Genomic DNA, 19,287 nt, shown 5'->3' on the forward strand with positions numbered 1-19,287 from the left:
CCAGGCCCCGTCCGCCCTCCCCTTCCAGAGCCAGCAGGGCAGGAGCCAAGGACACCCCTTGCATCATTTGTGACCACACTTTTGCAAAGGAGAAGGATTATCTAGGGTCAGGGACAAAGCCCTAAGACACTCCAGAAACCAAGACTTGGCCACGTGTGGGTGGGCATGGGGTCTCTGGGCTCTCTCTAGGGCACTGCCATGGAGATGGGGTGGCTCTCAGAATCCTGTAAGTTTGACTTCCTTGTTTGGAGATAGAGAAATGGACCCAGGTGAGACGAGCGGCCTTCACAGAGCACAGTGCACCCAGGTCAGCCAAGGCCTGATGGTTGGTCAGGGCCCCAGGGTGTGGATGACTGAGCCAGGCTATTTCTGCCTCAGGCTTCTAGAGGGCCCCACACTGCCGGAAACCTCCACCCCAGGCTGATGTCTGGGCCAAGTCGGCCTCACTGGAGTCCCTCACCCCAATATGGGGACAGACAAGAGCTGGGACCAGACGAACAAGAGGAGGACAGGCCAGGGAGTGACCTGGCCAGCAGGCCTCGCTGTCCCTATCTTCAGCGAGAGTTTCCTCTTCTCAGGTATCAGGAGGCCCTTCCCTCCAGCTGATAGTCACGCCCTTCAGAGACCCAGCGTCCCTGACCACACCAGCCTTGGCCAGGGGCGCCTAGAACAGGAAGCCCTTCCTCGGCCTCGAAGACCACCAGCAGCCGCCCAGAGCTGTGGGACCTTGAGCAAGTGTCTTGTTTGTTTGTTTCTTTTCGTTTTCTGGCTGATTAAACCAAACAAGGAGTTTATCAACAAGCTCTTGGGGGTCACAAAATTGTAGCAAGCCTGGGAAACGGGGCTCATGCCATGCTTCCAAAAGCAATGCCCGTGCCAGTACTGCACAAGTGCCCGCTCTCCCCCCCGCATGCCACCTCTGGGTCAGGAAGCTGATCGTCCAGCTACCATCAACTGCACAGAAGACAGGGGTGTTCCTGGGCAGCCAGAACATGACAAATGTCCACCCAAGCCTCTTGCCCAGACTGTTCACCAAAAAGACACCCAGCCTCTTGCCAGTCCTGTGAACTCCTGGCAGAGATGCCCAGACTGTAAAACCTCCCTGAGACCCTGACACACCACATCGACCAAGGGGTGAGGTGCCCCCATACCCAGGATCAAGTGTCATCTCCCGCTGGCAGGAGGCGTGAGGAGGACGGGTCTCTTGAGCAACTGTCCTAAGCGTCCCCTGTCTTCCTCCTCCGTACACCGGGGCTGGCAATGCCCTTCCACACGGCCCCGCCCACAGGTACGTTTCCACACACATCGACTGGAGCTGAGTCTGCCTTCCTCATCTCCTGTGAGTGACTGCTGTATCCGTGGCCCCCAGGGGACCTCTCACCACTCACAGTCTGTCTCCCCTCCCAACTAAATCTGGACAGGTCTTGGGACTTGCTTGACCAGGGGAACATGGCAGAAATGCGGCTGCACCAGTGTCTTCAGAGGCCTGGAAGCTTCATGCTCTCTTGGAACCCAGAGGCCATCTGTGAGGAAGCCAGACCATCCTCTGGAAGGGAAGGCCGTGTGCACAGCTGCGAGAGCGGTCCTGAGCAGTCATGCAGCAGCCCACCCTAGGGAGCCCACAGAACCAGGAGAAATAGTGAGTCATGAGTGTCGAGGCGGCTTATTCCTCAGTAATAGGTAACTAAACCCTGCTCCAACATCCCAGCCTTTTTCGCTAGGTCTCCTCCAGCGCTGGTGTTTCCCAAGCAGCTCTTTGCCAGGGGCGGGGTTGAGGGAGCAGCCATTTCTTGGTGTAAACATTCCTGTCATGGATGACTTCAAGCCAGCCACAAGACAGGCAGAAACATGGAAATGAGAAGGAATATGGCCATCCTCATGGGGAGATGGGGAGCAGGTCCAGTACCCTGCCGGGCTCTCCCTCCAGCACAGCCAGCCCTACACAGAACGAGGTCAGCGGCTCACAGACGGTGTGTAAGCTCCAGCAGGTAATGTGGCAGTCACAAGCATGGTTTTTGACCGTCACAGAGCTGTTCTGGGTGGAAAGAACTGAATCTGGCTCCAAGCCCCAGATCTCCGGAGCCTCTTCTCTCTTTTCTTCCTATAAAGTGGTGGAGACGGGCTCCTCGGCTGCAGAACGGACGCAGTCTGCCTCGCACCCATGAGAAGGCGGGAGGTGGTGGCCAGGCTCCAGGTGCAGGGCAGCCAGGGCATTGTACTTAAGGCCAGAGCAAGAGAAGAGGGGGTTCCAGGAGCCCCTCCATCAGCTCAGCCCTGGGCTTCCTGAGGGAATATTGACCAGAGTCCTGTATGGAACAGGATGCCCACGTCCTGGGCCCGGAGGGAACAGTGCCCACACCATCTGTGTGAAATGGCTAGGGATGTGGCTCAGGGGTTAAGTGCCCTGGGTTCAATCTCTGGTACCAAAAAAACAAAAAAAACAAAAACAAACAAACAAAGTTTTTATTTTGAGACAGGGTTTCACTAAGTTGCTGAGAGCCTCATTAAGTTGCTGAGGCTGGCCTCAAACTTATGATCCTCCTGCCTCAGCCTCCCGAGTCACTGGGATTACAGGCATGTTCCACAATGCCCAGCCGTAGAGCATATCTTACTTATTAAAGGTGTTTGTAAAACACGGTGGCTGAAGAGCATGGGAACAGCCTCCACTTTCTTAATGAGTGTCCCCACCTTGTGCTGGGGTGGGGGGCCACCCTCTTTGTCACTTGCCAGCTGTTGCCCTTGGGGAAGTGCCAACAGAGACGGGTTGGAGTCCAGCTCCTCTGCCCTGCCCAGGCCTCAGGGATGGACACTGGGAAATGAAAGCACTTTCACCTGGACACTTTGACAGTGGTGAGGGTCAGAAGGCCCAAGTCATCTAAAGAAAAAAAAATGTTTGAAAGCGAGGGGGAAGGGGTCTGCTCGTGCTGTTGGGGAGCCCATGGCTGAGGGCCTGGCTGCAACCAGGGGCTTGAAGGAGCCATTGGGCCACCCATCTCTGCTTCGCCCTCTGTTATGCCACGGGTCTCTCCTGCTGCTGACAGACTCTCCCGGTGGCCAGACCTGTGGTCCTGGCGGGCAGGGACTCCCTCCAGCTCATCACTCCTGCCAGTCCCAGCAGAAATCCTTGGAGAAAGCTGGGCATGGTGGTGCACACCTGTGATCCCACTGACTGTGCAGGCTAAGGCAGGAGGATGAGAGCAAATTCAAGGCCAGCCTCAGCAATTTAGTGAGACCATATTTTAAAATAAAAATTAAAAAGGACCAGGGGTGTTCCTCATTGGTAGAGTGCCCCTGAGTTCAATAATCCCCAGTACCACTGGGGGTGGGAGTGGGGGACAGAAGTCCCAGAGTCTGGCTTCTGGCCAGGTCCGCCCTCAACCACTCACTGTGCCAGGAGGGAAGAATTATGTCTGTCTGGCTTGGGCCACCTGGTGGGAGGAGGGCCCAGTGGGGCCAGTCCTGGGCCTCCGCTGAGCCTTTCTGGGCTCAGGTAAATTAGTGGACACAGACAGATACCTGGGGAAGAGCCTGGAGCAGCTTCCCTGCGGCCTCCTAATCCCCCAGCTCCAAGCCTGGGCCCACCAGCGGCTCCCCTGGTGTGGGGGTTTGTGTATAAGACCTTCTTTTCAGGCATCCATGGAATTTGAAGGACGTGTACACAGATCCAGAGGTGGAGGCTCCCGGGTTAGGCAGAGTGCAAAGGTGGTCTGAGGCCCTGACTAAGCTCCTCCCCTGTGAGGGTGGGTGGGACCTGTGACTCGCCTCTAGCCAATGGGGCATGCTAAATGTGATGTCACTCCCCCAATCGGCTTAGGCTCTTCCTAGGGCCCTGAAGAGTGCTTCCCTGTCGTGCTGCCCGCAGACAGGGCCACGTGGAGGCTGCAGGCCAGCTTCAGGACCCAAGGGTGGCTCCCGCCCACGGCCGCCAGGAGAGGACAAATTTCTTCCTAAAGGCCAGGGTGAGAGCGCAGCCCACCGACAGCTCTGCCCCAGCTGGAGACCCAGCTAGGCGGGTCCAGACCCCCACCCCAGGAGCAGAGAGATGGCAGATGTGTGTTGTTTTAAGCCACTTCATTTCAGCTTAGAAAACTAGGGCAGCCCCATTTTTCCTGGTGGAAGTCACTGCGGGAGCCCCCAGACTGTCTCCCAGGCTCAGCTTTGCGCCTGCTGGCCGGATGCGCATGCGTGGTGGGAGGATGGCCCCAGACTGCACGGGAATGGCACATTCCCCTCCTTAAGTCCCAGCAAGGCCTCCTCTTGGTCTCCAACGGCCAGTTGTCACCTGAGGACTGTTGGGGTCATTCCCGTCATGCTCCAGGCCTCCTGATCACCCATTCTTGTCTCTTCTCCCCAAGGCCTCCCCCACAAACACCCCCTCAGCCTTTCTTTCCCTCTCCCCTTCAATGCTCAGCTCAAGCCTGCCTGGGAGGCGGGGTCTGACCCCAGGGCTCCTCTCTGCCTCGGGTGCCCCCTGCTCCTTGCAGCTCCTTTGGCCTGGATCCCACCTGCACTCTGGGTGGTGCATGGAGAGGGCAGCAAGGGTGCAGGACAAGGTCAGGGCTGGCCCTCAGCAAGGGCCTGTTGAAATGAATGAATGAGGACCACGTCTACTTTCTGGATGGGGTAGGGTCATTTTGCCTTCCGTACCCCTAAAGGAGGAGTGGGAACCCCCATGAACGGGACCATTTGGGGACAAATGCTCTCAAAGCCCACTCCCAGTCGACCTGAGGGCACCAGGCGTCCACCTGGCACTTGGATGCAGAGGCTGGGGAAGCCCACCCAGGCTGTTTGAGCTGCTCCTCGGCCACCTCTTTCCCACCACATAGCACACTCCTCTCATCCCAGGAGGGGAAGTGGAGGCTGGCCAGAGAGGAGCCTGTCTCTGCAGGTCACCCACTCCCCATCTCCCCCCGCCGCCTGCTGTGGTCTACTAGGGCAGTTGACCTGGGTGTGCCCTCTGCAGGGGAAGTCCAGCCCTTCCAGTGGCCAGGGAGGGACTTTCTCAGAGCAAGAGCAAAACAAAGCCCTCAGGGAGCCCCTGTGTGACACAGAGCTCCCAGCACCGGCTTCCCACCTGTCCCCTCCCAGAGGAACCTGCCAGCCAAGAGCCCTCCCTTCCTGCCTCCCGTGCTCTGTGAACTGGAGCCAGGAAACCAGAGGGATGGGAATTGAATGGTCTCCAACCCCTGCTCCCAAACAACTGAGCCGGAAAGTCTGACCACGCATCTAAAAGGCAGTTCTCATCATAGGACGGTTTGCTCTCAAGGGACATCCTGGGACCACCCCAGCTGAAGTGGCTGCCAGCCTCGGGTGGGAAATGGGTGCTATCTCATTCACCAGGGATCCTGAGGTGCCTCCACCTGCCCCAGAGGGTAGAGCACTTGCCTAGCTTATGCAAGGGTTCAATCCCCAGCACTCAAAAAAAAAAAAAAAAAAATTCAGTGAAGCGGAGGCAAAGTGTGTGTGTGTCCCAATGTGTGGCACACCCTGTGGGACAGACAGTGGTCAACACAGTAGCTCTGTGCTTATCTTCATCAGTGCGTCTTAATAAGCTCCTATTTCCCAGTGGTAAGAATGGTGTTTTGGGAGTCTGTGGCACGAATTTAGAGCATGTTATTAATCAAGTCCCAAATGTATAAGGGACCAACTTCACTGGCAAATTCTTCCTTTATACATCTTTTTTGAGCAAAAAATGTCTGTCTGCACAGGGTCCTGGCCCACCTGGTGCTCTCGTGTTGTGGTGCAGTTAGCTAGGGCTCCACCGAGGGGCCCTCACTCAGGTGTCTGTGGGAACAGCCAAGCAGCCCTGGTGCCCTGCCACATCTGTGCAAGCACCAGAGTGTCCTCAGATCTGGGGTCAGGCCTGGGATCAACAAAACTGGGGTCAGGGGTTCCACCCTGGAGCAGAGCCAGGCTGACCACTGGCCCCCATGTCGGCAGTCCTAACATCCCTGGCCACTCGGAATACCCTGTGCATCCCTGAGGGTCAGCCTCACACGGAGCAGCCAGTGAGCCACGGTTGAGGCTGTTTCTACCAGGTGACCTCTGTGAGGCAGGAGCAGCCCAATCATGCCTTGAGCAGCTGCCCACTGTCCCCAGATCTCCCTCCAGCCCAGCTTGTCCTCCCCACTCCCTGTGCCCAGGACTGCTGCCACTCCTCTAAGACTCACCCCCTGCTGCCTTTTTGGGTGTCTGGCTGGATGCATGGGGTGCACATCCTTCCAGCCCCCGACTTCCACGTGCTGATCCCATAGGCCTGCGGCAGAGGGCTGGACGTGGTGAAGACAAATGTCAGCAGTCAGGTATGTGCAGCTCCAAAGCTCTTCCTGTCACCCTACGAAGCCATGGAGAGTGCCCATGGAATTGGGCTTTTAGGGCCATGCCTGCTTCTGTAGGTTATCCCAGAAGACCCAGGCTGAGCTCAGGAGGCCTGGCCCCACTGCCAGCAGGATGACGGACCTACCCAGCCTCTCCGCCTCCTCCTCTGCTTACCTGTGGAGATAACGGCCTCTTCCTGGGTGATCATGAGGAGATAACAGAGAGAAGTGCTTGTAAATATGTGAACAGGGACTATCATCCTGGCCCACATGTGCTGGGCTCTGAGCTCAGACAGCCCAGACCTGGGGGTCAGGCCTGGGGATCAGGCCTGGTATCAACAACCCTGGGGTCAGAGGTTCATTTGGGAGCAGAGCCAGGCTGACCCCTGGGACCCCACAGTCAAAGACCCCTGCCTTTGGAGAGTGTCCCAGCCCCCGTGGCCATGCCACCCCATAGCCTCCTTGGGTTCCCAGGCCTCTTTTGGAGCCCAGCTGGTGGGACCTGCAAATGCCAGCAGGGCCAGAGGCCTCAGGCAGAGCCTGGTGTAAAAAGCCCTTGGAGCAAACACGCCCCAGAGCCACCTGGTCCCGGTGGGAGGCAGCCTGGGAGGCCAGTGGAGGAGGTGGTCTTTCCTAAGGGCCTCACTTGGGGTAAGGCCCTGCAGGAGCTCCCTGCGCTTCCCAACACCTGTGGGGCCTGTGCCGCTGCTGAATATGGCCAAGAAAGATGCAGTGCTCGTCCTGAAGACGGAACACAGGGCTCCTGCCCCTGGCCCTGGGTCAGGCCAGCCTTGGGGCTGCCAGCCTAGTGCATGCAGGGGCGTGCTCTTCGAATGACTCCCTGGCAGGCTCCGCACACTGACTGAGCTTACTTTTACCCCAGGATAGAGATCCGGAGTCAGCCTGGGACTTGGGAGCATGGCAATGATGATCACGTGGGCAACTCCAGTGTGGAGGGCCTTCGAGGTCCGCTAGAGCAAGCTGCCAGGTTAGTACACCATCCCTTGATGTCCTCGGGCACTGGCTGGGAACACAGAGTACCAAGATCCTCGACGCTGGAGCCCCTTCCATTACGTGGCATGGTACTTGTGTGGAACCTATGCTCATCCCCCGTGGACTTTAAATCATCCCTAGGTTACTTAGAACACCTAACACAACATAAAGCTAATTGTTATACTGCATTGTTTAGGGAATGATGATGGTGGGGGCCAGGGGGAGTCCGCATGTTCAGCACAGATGAAAAAATTTTTACCAAATATTTTTGACCAGCCCTTGGTGGAATGCAGCAGCAGATCCAGGGGCACAGAGGTATGAGTAATGCAGTCTGTCAGCACCATGCACCCAGTGCCCAGGACTGAGTGCCACCCAAAACCCCAAGATCTCGGACTGGCCCCCAGGCCTCAGCAACCAGCTGGGCCAAGGTGGGGATCTCCTCTGTGTCCCTATGGGTTTCTGCCCAGCCTGGCTCAAGTACACCTCACACTGGAGAACTCACTGCCAGGGGGTAAGCCATCCACCTATCACAATCCTAGTCCTATTCACTGTTCCTACAGGGAGGTCTGAGAGCAGACTGCAGAATGATTCTTTGAAGAGAGACCACCCCCTCCCTAGCCAAGGGGTCACTGTGGTGGAAACAGCCCCAGGCCCTGACAGCTATGGGGTCCAGTGAAGCAGAGTTAACTGATGGGGGGGACCTTGAAGAGGGGGAGGATCTGGGGCACAACACACATGGAGGGAGCTCCCCTGAGGATAGAAGGTCCGGGCTTTTTAGGACAGGACTATCCCTGCTAAGCCATCCAATATACTCCTCCTTCATCCTGACCTTCAGTCTCCTTGTCCACACATTTGACCCTGAAGGGATTAGGCCACTTCCCAGATGAGACCCAGAAATGAGGAGGAAAATCAGCCTGAACAGGTGCTCAGAGCCACGGTGACAAGGAGAGAAATCCCTGCGGATACTGGTGGAGGCATTTCCAAGTGGACATGGGCTGTGCCCTGTGGTGGTGATTTTGCTGAACTCTTAAAGAACAGGAGGCCTCAGTAGACTGGGGCTGGGGGGCAGTCAGGGACAGGCCCATGCTACAAAAAGCTGCTGGTTGGGCAAATCAGGCAGCTGGCTTCCCCGAGAGTTGGGGTATCTGCCCTGGCTGGTGCTGTCCACCCCTTTCTTGGAAATCCAAGCTCCTTAACACAGCTCGATACGGAGTCTTCCCGCCCCTGGCCCTAGTCTTTCCCTCCAACCTCCAGCATCCTTCTTCCTACTCTTGGATCTGGTCACTTACAGGCCCCCCAAATCTCCACACCTGCCCCTCTGGCCCAGTATAGCATGTACGTTCTGCTCTTTTACACAAAACGTGGACACACACACACACAAACACACACACACACACATGCGCGCGCTACCTGAAGAGCTTACTCTTGAGTCATCTCTTACAGGGCATTATTTGGAAAAAATCCTTGCATGTTGGATTGATTTTATATTTTATTGAGAAGCTGCAAAAATAGAGTCCCATGTACCCTTCACCCAGGTTCCCTGCAGTTAGCATCTTTCATAATCATGCACATTTGTCAAACTAAGTAGTGAACATTGTACAAGACTACCAACCAAGCCACAGGCTTTACCCAGCCTCCACCAGCATCCCACCAGTGCACTTTCCATTTCCAGGGTCAGCCCAGGACCTGTTATGTGTCCACCCATAGGGCCTCCTCTCACCCAAGAGGCTTCCTCGGTCCCTCCTAGTTTTCCATGACCATGACCTCAACCCCTTGGAAAGGTCCTGCTGAGGCATTTTGTAGAGTGTCCTCAGCATGGATTTTTCTGATGTTCTCTCATGATCAGACTGCAATTCTGCCTTTTTGGTAAGAGTAACAGGAAGGTGAGGGGCTTCTGTCTCCCCAGATCAGAGCCTGTACAATGTCTGCACAGGTTATCACTGCTGAGTCAGTTTACCCCATCCCTTGGGTAAAATGATGTCTGCAAGCTTTCTCCACCACCGATTTCTCCCCTCCACTCTGTGGCTCTAAGCGCGCACTCAGGGGCAGAGGAGGTCAGCTCCACTCCCTGGAAGGGCCATCTCTAAATGTCATTGAAATTCTGCAGCCCAAACATGTTCCTTACCCTCCATTTTCTTATTTGCCTGCATTTTCTTGATCTCCTCTTCAAGACCTTCATTGACCTCCCCCTCTGAGTGGCTTTGTTAGCTCATTGGAAGGGGACTGTTTCCAGGACCCCAAGGATACCCAAACCCATAGTACCACAAGTGCCTATATAAAATGGAGCATTTGCATATAATCTACATATATCTTCTCTCACACTTTATATCATCTCTAGATAGCCTACCATGCCTAATGTGATGTAAATGCTGTGTAAATAGTTACTGTACGGCATTGTTTGGGGAATACCGACAACGTTGCAGACCTAATTTTCTGTGTGCCTTTTCAGTCAGTAGTGGTTGCAGAACCCAGGGCTGTGGAGGGCTGACTCCTCTCTGATCTCTCCTGGTGCTCCTTAGTTTGCTGGTGAGCTTCCCTATCACAGGGCAGCTTCTTTTTAGATACTTTTGGAGTAGTTATCAGGCTCCTTGGCCAAGTATTTATATAAGCACCATCTCCTTAATCCCCACGACACTCCTGTAAATAGACAGTTTACCATCCCCACTTAACAGATGAGGAAACCTCAGGGCAGTTATGCAACTGCCCAAGACCTATCTCTTCCCTGTGCCTGGGCCGGTGGTGGCATCACGCCGAGCTTTAGCAGGAACTTGCTTGCTAAAGAGCAGCCTGCACGTGGATGCCCAGGACAAGGCAAACCAGCCAGCCCCGGGCCACTGCTGCCCTTAACTGCTGGGGGGTCAAGCATGCAGTCAGTGGGTGCTCCTTCCTTCTTGGACAAGTCTCCATGATGTTGCCACTGGAAAGCCATCATCCTTGAAGTGGGGCCAGGGCTCCAGCTCTTCAAGTTCCTGCAGGGCAGTGGGGAAGCAGGGCAGGGAGGGTGGGAAAGGCAATGCCAACGACTCGCAGACCGTGAGCGCAGAGCCATCGACCTGGACCTCCCCACCCCTCCCCACCTCTCTCAGCTCCCCAGGCTGCTGGTGGGTGGCCCTCAGTGACCCACCTGATGGAAGGTGTCCAGGCGGGAGGTCCAGACCAGTCACGGCAGGAAGCCTTTTCTAAGCTCATGCTGGCTAAAAGGTCGCCAGTGTCTTGGTGAGGAGCCAGCCCAGTCTGCACCAGGCCTGGTCTGAACTTGATCTCTGCACGCTTTGGAGTCAGAGTTCCCAGAGCGAGACACAGACAGACAGTGGGAAATGGTCATGGTCATGAATTGAGCAATAGAAGAGATCCCCACATAGGGACACCTGTGAGGAGCACATCCAGTGACCAGGAGTCCCCCCGGTCCTAGGGAAGTCCCTGGCGGGAGGAACAGCCTGCCTGGGGAAGCTCTGATCTGGGGACTGGCCTGCCTGGGGCCTGAAATTTCCTTCAAACGGTTAAAATCATTTTTGCGCTGGGTCAGGAGGATGGCCAGCTTAAGGTCTTCCCTTCCCAAGACTGTGGCACTTGGAGATAGTCCCCCCAAATGTCTGTCAGCTGGAGTGGAGACCTGGCACACCTCAGGTATCTGGACAGACTCCTGCTCATCCCCCTGCAGGGAACACAAAGTGACCCAGTGGATGCTCTTCACTGCCATTCTGCCAAAGCCTCCCGCTCCCGGCTGGCCCTGCTGCCCTTTCTGGCTGGGTGCCAGACCACACTGGGTCACTGGGGAAGCTGGGCTGGCAGCACACCTAGTGGCAAGCGGTTGGCCTGGCAGATGGGCCAGGCAGCCACGGGACAGTATTCCCCTCCCAGGCCAGTGGGGGACTCGCTGCTGCTCAAGGTCATGCTGGCCTCTCAAGGCCCTCATACAGGGCTGTTCTCTGAACAGCAGCCCTGGGGCATTTGGTCCCAGAGGTGGCAGGCTGACACCGGACTGTGGGCAAGGGCTGAGTAGAGAGGAGTCTGGAGGCAGGTCTGGCCATTTCTCTGCTCCTGCTCCTGGGCCATTGGGAGGAGCTGCTCCAGTCTCCATTTCTTTCTAAACAAAATGAGAGGCTTGGGCAGAGCAGTATCCTCATGGCATGATCCCTCAACCATGGGCAGCAACAATTCTGAGGATGTGTTGGAAGTACAGATCCTCAGACCCTATCAGAGACCTCGGCCAGAGCTCAGGGGTGGGCATGGCAGCCTACTTCACCACATCTTCCAGGCTCAAGTTTAAGGACCAGGGGCCAAGTCGATGCCACAGGTCTCTTCCTAGACACATGTCAATGTATTGGGCTGCCAGTGCATAGGAAGGTCTTACGCTAAGAGATGGAGAATGCCAATGTGGAGGAGGTCCACCATTAGTAGTGAAAGGCCACCTCCATCCCCTAGATAGTTACCTCCTTACCACCTAATATCAGCTCAAGTGACTGTCCCAGACCCGCCCTCCCTACAGTTCCTCAGGCAGGAATAATGAGATCCCCTCTGTGGCCCACTGCACCGGGGCCACATGGTATCCTGGGTAGGTAACAAATCTTGCTTGTGGGTCAGTCTCTCCCTCTAATGGTGGGGAGCTCAAGGACAGAGGGCAGGTCTTATTCCTCCATGGTGTCCACAGCCCTGAGCATCTGGGTTCCGTAGGCTATGCTTGCCCAGGCTCTGCGAGGTCCCTGCCAATTCCCTGGACCCTCAGAGAAGCTTCCAAGATCCAACAACATCCCCAGCACATTCCAGGGCTTTCCTTTGATAAAAGCTACAGGTTAGGACTGTGCTGCCCCTCACCCCCGATCACCTGACCCATAGGCACAACCTGGTTCTTCCTCTCAGAAGAATTGAAGACAAACACACGGAGAGGGTGCTCCAGTCTGGCGACACACAAAGATGGCTCAGCACAGGAGCACGAGGAAGCCAGAGGCACGGAGCAAGCCTGTGGGGCGGGACAGGGCATGTCACTCAGCTCAGCTCCTGTAGGACCAAAGCAGCACTCCTGAGGGCAGCAAGCAAATGTCCCCTTTGTGTCTGGGGGGAGGTGCCAAAGCTCCCTGGCCCAGGCCCACCTTCCAGGGTTCAGCAGGTGCTCTCGGCAGCCCACTTTCCAAGGAGATGGTGGGAGAGTGATTCTCTGGACTTGAGCCTGGACGTGGATTCTGGGCCCGCCACTCACCAGCCAGTGCAGATGGTGAGCTGCCTCACTTCTCCACTCTTCCGTTACTTCGTACGTAAAGTGGGTTGAGCCTGCAATCTCAGCTACTCAGAAGGCTGGAACTGCTTGGTCCCTTGGCTTCACCCCTGCTCTGGCCAAAAACTACAGAATTGCTGCTGAGACCAGGATCTGTGACCTGAAGAGGGAATCTTGGGTGACTCCCGGGTTGAGGGCCGGGAGGAGGAGCTGGTCCCTGTGAGTCCTCCCCTCTTAAAAGTTGACAGAGCCAAGGTGACCTGGAAATCAGCTCTTCCAAATTCACTGCAGAAAGGAGACCAGTCCTTGGCAGAACAGCGGATTATCAGATTTGGGAGGGGCCTACAGACCCATTGACTCCAAGGGTCCCATTGACCCCAAGATTTCAGAACACATGTGGGGGGCTGCCATTAGGTGGCCAACATTTTCTTTTCACAAGTGAAGGCATTATAGGCCATCTGGGATCACCACCTTGCCATAAAAGATAGGACATTTTAGCAAGAAAAAGTTAGGAGGATATAATATCAAAATAAATGATGAGATTCTTAAATTGTACTTAACTGTACGTCCTAGTCCATTTTGTGCTGCTATAACAGAATACCACAGGTGGGTGATTCATGACCAACCCACTAACATTTCAACAGTATTAAATAGTTCAGTTTTACTAGGTACAGTGGTGCAGCGACCCCAGCAATTTGGAAGGCTAGGTAGAGGATAGGAAGCTTGAGGTTGGCCTGGGCAACTCAGTGAGACCCTGTCTCAAAATAAACACAAAGAGTTGGGGTTATCCTCAGTGGTAGAGTGCCCCAGGGAGACCAGACCTGTACACACCAGCCTGGCAGAACCATCCCTAGTGGACGCGTGCGCGCGCACACACACACACACAATTTTAAGGACAGAATTTTGTTGGCACCTGGTTCTGAATGTTGGTAAGTTCAAGACTGAAAGGCTGGCAAAGGCCTTCTTGCTGTGGCAAAAAGAGGGCAACAGAGACAGTAAGAGGGGGTCCAATCTACCCTTTCATAAGGCACTCACTGTATAAATCCACCGACAAGGGCAGCGTCTTTGTGGTCTAGCCACTTCTTAAAGGTCCCACTTCTAACACCACCACATTGGAGATCAAATTTTCAACACCTGAAGGTTTTTTGTTTGTTTTTTAAATTGTTGTTATTGGTCCTGGGGATTGAACTCAGGAGTGCTTTGCCACTAAGCTACATCCTTGCCCCCCCCCTTTTTTTTTAAGTTTTAATTTTGAGACAAGGTCTTACTAAATTGCTGAGGCTGGCTTTGAACTTGAAATCCTTCTGCTTCTGTCTCCCAAGTGGCTAGGATTACAGATGTGCATCCAATGCATAAACTTTGAGGGACACATTAAAACCCTAGCGTGGTTTTAAAAAATGAAAAAGTTTTCAGGAATCTGAGGCAGGAGGATTGCAAGTTCAAGGACAGCCTTAGCAACTTAGGGAGGCCCTAAGCAACTTGGTGAGACCCTATCTCAAAGTGAAAAAATAACAAAAAAGATCTGGGATGTGGCTCAGTGGTTAAGCACCCCTGGGCTCACTCTCCAACACCAAAAGAAAAAAAAAAAAACAGAGTATGAAATAACAAAAAAATATATTGTATTTTTTTTTCTCATCCATAACAAAAATATGAAAACTTACTTGATTATAGGTCAAGGCAGAACTAATGCAACTCCAGTTTTTCAGGTCAAAAAACAGACTGAAGGGGAGGAAGGGACCTGCCCAAAGTGACCCAGCACTTTAATGCCAGGACCCACAGTGAGAGTCCAACTTTTGGTTCAGGATCATCCTAACATGCTTGCTGAGTTCTCTGCGTGGGCAACCAATCCTGCTGCTTCTCCTGACTCTCAGTGGGTCAGTCTGAATCCTTTCCCAACTCACCCAGTCCCAACCTCACCAGTGTTTCTTCCCACAGCAGACGGTCACCAAGATGGAACACACTTGAGCACCCAAGCCCAGACCTTCCTGCCTCTCTGACCACCTTCTCTTCCTTACCTCTTGACCCAGGCAAGTCCTTCCTCTGCCTGAGCGGGCTCCCTGCGGTGTGCCCCTCCTTTCTGCCCCATTTCTTCAACCTCATCTCCAACCAGCCCCGGCCTGCCTCTTGCAGCATTTCTGTTTCTGCATAGACTCCCTCCATTCAGCACGCACGCACGCACACTCATGTTTCTACACTAGGTTAAAATACTCTCCGAAGTTCACTGAAGATCAAGATAGCTTTTTAATATGTGAAAAAGTCTCAGGTAAAGTCCATGAAAAAAATACAAAGTGATTACCATGAGCTCTCACATTTTTCACTTAGCTTAATAAAAGACAGAAATGCCAAGAAGAACCAGCGTTAATAAAGAAATGGGGACCTACAGTTCACTGTTGGTGGGGTAAATGATCACAACAACATCTTGAAGAACAACTTGACAATGTTTTTGCAAATTAAAAAAACCATATCCATACATCAGAATTTTTATAGCAACTTTATTCAGCCCCAGCTTGAAAACAATCATGATGTCCATCAACAGAAGAAATGGATCAATACATTATGATATGTCCTATAGCTGGAAGGCTAAACAAACCCCAAAAGCACACTGAATAAAAGCCAGACCCCAAACCACATCATATTGTAGATTTTCTTTTTAAAAGTCTCAATGCATATAAAACCAGCTGGACGTGGTGGCATATACCCAGCTACTTGGGAGCCTGAGGCAGAAGGATAGAAAGTTGGAGGCCAGTCTGGGCCATTTAGCAAAACTCTGTCTCAAAGAATAAAAAAAGAAAAAGGAGGGGTGGGGGATGTAGTCCAGTGGTAAACCACTCTCCCTAGCATGTGTGAGGCCCTGGGTCTGATCTCCAGTGCCCCCTCCAAATTAAGAAATGCACAGAGTAGTTAAGCCAGCAATTCCCACTCTAGGAAGTGGTCCTGTAGTTTTCCTTGCATGTAAGCAAACTATGGATGGGCTTGCTGCTCTGGGCAAACTGGAAACAACCTAGATGTCTTGTTATTTAGCCAGAAATGTTAAATCAATTTTAACATATTCATACAATGGAATATGGTCTAACCATTTACAAAGAATGAGGTTGATATTTATGAGCAGATATGCAATAATCTTCAAGACAGTGTGAAGTCAACAAGCAAGGCTCAGAAAGTATGCAGCACACTATTCTCTGTGCAAGAGTGTGAGTGCATACACATGGACTCTGCAAGCACACGAGAGTGGTGGCATTCCAGCCTGCGGGACTGTGTTGTGTTCTCTTCACAGGCATTACACACTGGCCAGGTCCAGTCCCTCTGCTGGACCACACCCTCCCCAGAGGCCTGTGGTGATGACAGGAATGTTTCCCTAGTCAAAGACTTGCAACTGTCTTGAGCTTAGAAACACGTCAATAGCTCTCTGACCACAGGCGGGGCCACAGTTGGGTCTGGCAGCAGCCACAGCTTTCCTGGCTGTCCAGAAGATAGGCTAGACATGGGAAGAATTGGGGTTTATGCCCAAAGAGCCCTTAGCCAACTCTCTTCCCAAGTTCCCAGGTAACCCAGGGAGTAAAGACAGGGTCTGGGGTGTGAGCTGCCGGAACTCCAGGTGCTGAAAAAGCCGCTGCCTCCATGCAGCAGGAATGGGTGTGGGCAGGTCACAGGACTTGGCCACGGTCATAATGATCTGGATTCAGGTCAACTTCAGCCCATGAACTCAGCCTTCCACTGAGCTATCCTGCTGCTTGGGGGAGTCGGAAAGCACTTCATCCAAAGTCACGCTGCAATCTTACAGTCAAAGTGGACTAGTGTTGGCATGTTCTGCAAAATAAAAGACAGTGACTTGATGGGACATGGGGGCACATGGTTCTAATGGGAAAGTGGGGGGCAAGAAGGCAGAGGAAAAGCAAGTGAGGAACTGGCTGGAAATGATGCAGGAAGTGCTGACAGGAGCCTGGTCAGGAAGAGTCAAGGAATCCTGGCTAAGAAGTACCAGTTTAGTCCCCCTGGGGTTTTGACTATGGTTTGGGTACCTGTCCACTTCTGCAAGATCCTTCTAGCAAGAAGGTGAGGAGCAGACTACAGGTGGTCAGGCTGGAGGTAGGGAGACCTGTAGGGAGGCAATAGCAACCATTCAGGTGAACCCAGATGGTGGTCTGGATGAGGGCAGGAGTGGGTGATGACAATGTTTGAGAATATTTAGGAGGGTTTGACATAACTGGTGAAAGTAAACAAGAGCAAGAAAGGGAGGAGTCAAAGGTGATGCTCTGATCTCTAGATCAAGGAACAGGACATCAGGAGTGCCCTGCATGGAGGTGAGGAATTCAGATTTGGGCAGAATATGAGTTCAGTTCCAAGGATGCTGAATGAGAGGTGTCTGTAGGATGTCCAAGTGGGGAGGCCAGTAGGCGTTCACCTTCCTTCACTCAACAGCTGCCATGTGGCTACATGGACAAACTAGACCAGCCCCCTACCAGGGAGTTCCTGCTAGTGGGGGAATAGCAAATACCTGATGAATGGGAAAAGTGCCTTGGAGGAAGTAAAAAGAGCAGAGAGAGGGAGTAGCTGGAGGTCAGCTCTAGACCACAGGTACTCTGGAAGAGGCTTCTCTGCAGAGAGGACAGGAAAGATGGGAGGCTACGCCCAGGAGAAAAGCAATCAAGGGAACAGCAAGTACCAGGCCTGGGAGACAGCAAAAGGGCCAGTGTGACAAATGACCAAGAGGGGGCATTGACTCTTGTCCTAGTTTGTTTTCTATTGTTATAACTAAATACCTGAGAGCAAGTCACTTACATGGAGGTTTTTTTGGTTCACAGTTCTAGAGGCTGGAAAGCCCAAGAAGATGGTATCAAACTCTGTTCCGCTTCTAGCGAGGACTTTCCTGCTGCATCATAACATGGCAGAAAGTACGGTGAGCTAGCTGGGGTCTCTCTTCTTTTTCTTGTAAAGTTACTCATGCTATCATGATTTTATTTAACCCTAATTACTTCCCAAAGGTTCCACTTCGAAATAGCATTAATATATGACTTTGGGAATTGAATTTACAACACAAGAATTCTCAGGTCAAACATTCAAACCATAGCAATCCTACGGCCTGGTTTGGGAATGTAAAGGCAAATGAGGTTGGGATGGAAGAACTGTATTCCTGAAGCTCACAAACTGCAGTAAGGACTGTGGATATTGCTCCAAGCAGCCCACAGAAAAGCTTAAAGATCCCTGAGAATGATGGGTGGGAAAATGATAGTTCTGATAGGTATGGACACATTAGGAGCCAGTTAGAAATCTAATGTAGACAAGCAGGCAAAACAGAATAATCAAGTCTGGCTGGGCATGGTAACGCCCGCCTATAATCCCAGCGGCTTGGGAGGCTGAGACAGGAGGATCATGAATTCAAAGCCGGCCTCAGCAATGTTGAGGATACTTAGCAACTCAGTGATACCCTGTTTCTATACAAAATAGGGCTGGGGATGTGGCTCAGTGGTTGAGTGACCCTGAGTTCAATCCCCAGTACCAAAAAAAAAAAAAAAAAAAAAAAAGTAGAATAATCAAATATGTGTCCAAGACTTAAGACTTCATGTGCAGATAGATCATTGGCTGTCCTTCCCAGAGACTTCCTAGAAGTTCATCGGTACAGCTGATCATGGTTAATTCATCTTTAAACATTCCTGGTGCTTTCTTTCCCCACAGTACTGGGGATTGAACCCAAGGGGCTCTCTAACAGTAAACTACATCCCTAACTTTTTTTTTTTTTTTTTTTGAGACAGTCTCAAAGTTGACAAGCTGACCTTGAACTTGAGCTCCTCTTGCCTCAGACTCCTTAGTCTCTGATTATATGCCTTCCCCACCATGCTCAGGGAATACTCTCTCTTGCCTATTTAATCCCTCTGTTCAACCAGAGTAGGCCTGTGGGTCCCATCTCAGTGCCCTTACCAGCCTGAGAGGATGGCTCTGGCTGCTTATGTGAGTTTGCTGAGGCCAGGCAAGGAAACTGTCCACTTATGAGTTTTCTCCACTGCATCAGGGCTCTGAAAATGTGGGCTCAGTGGATGAGTGGAGGAATATCCCATTGCTGCCCTGCAGAGTTGGGGAACACAACGTGCATGGCTCCTGCTCTCCAAGAACTTAGAATTGAGTGAGTGCTGAACTGAGGCTCTGACGACATTAGTACTGTGGAAACGATTGGTGGGCACTGGGCTCTCTCTCACGCAGGCCTGAGGGCTGGGGGCGCGGGTGGGGGTTCAGGTGATTACCGCCTTGGTCTCCCCAGTCCCTCTTCAGAAATAGATGCCTAGGGAGAGGCGACAATGGAAGACACCAAGAAGCTCGGATCTGGGGGCCTGCAAGAATGTCACCTAGAAGCAACCAGCTTTCAAACTTCTTCCCGGTCTGGGATGCATTTCTAGGAACCCAAGACAGATTAGCAGTGAAAACAAGCAAAGAAAAGCAGGGGTGAGCGCTCTGGCTGAATTCCCGCTACCCGCCGGATCCACTTCACGCGGCCCACGCTCGGGCCGGCGGTAGGTGGCCTCATTGAGTGCGGTGGGTGTCCCCCGCCCAGCGAGACTTCCCCGTGCACTGCTCGCCGCCGCGCCGCCGCGCCGCCGCGCCGCCGCCGGGACCTTTCGCCTACTTTCCAGGGCCTTAGGCCCCGCCCCCCGGCCCCGACCAAAACACGTGCCGCATCCCGCCCTGCCGGATCACGCCGCGGCCAGGCTGCGATCACGCGGGCCCACGCGGCGCCTATTGGCCAGACGCGCACGGGCCGAGCACGGATTGGCT

Source organism: Marmota flaviventris, chromosome 14 (assembly GCF_047511675.1).
Source record: "Marmota flaviventris isolate mMarFla1 chromosome 14, mMarFla1.hap1, whole genome shotgun sequence".
In the NCBI taxonomy this organism is placed as follows: Eukaryota; Metazoa; Chordata; class Mammalia; order Rodentia; family Sciuridae; genus Marmota; species Marmota flaviventris.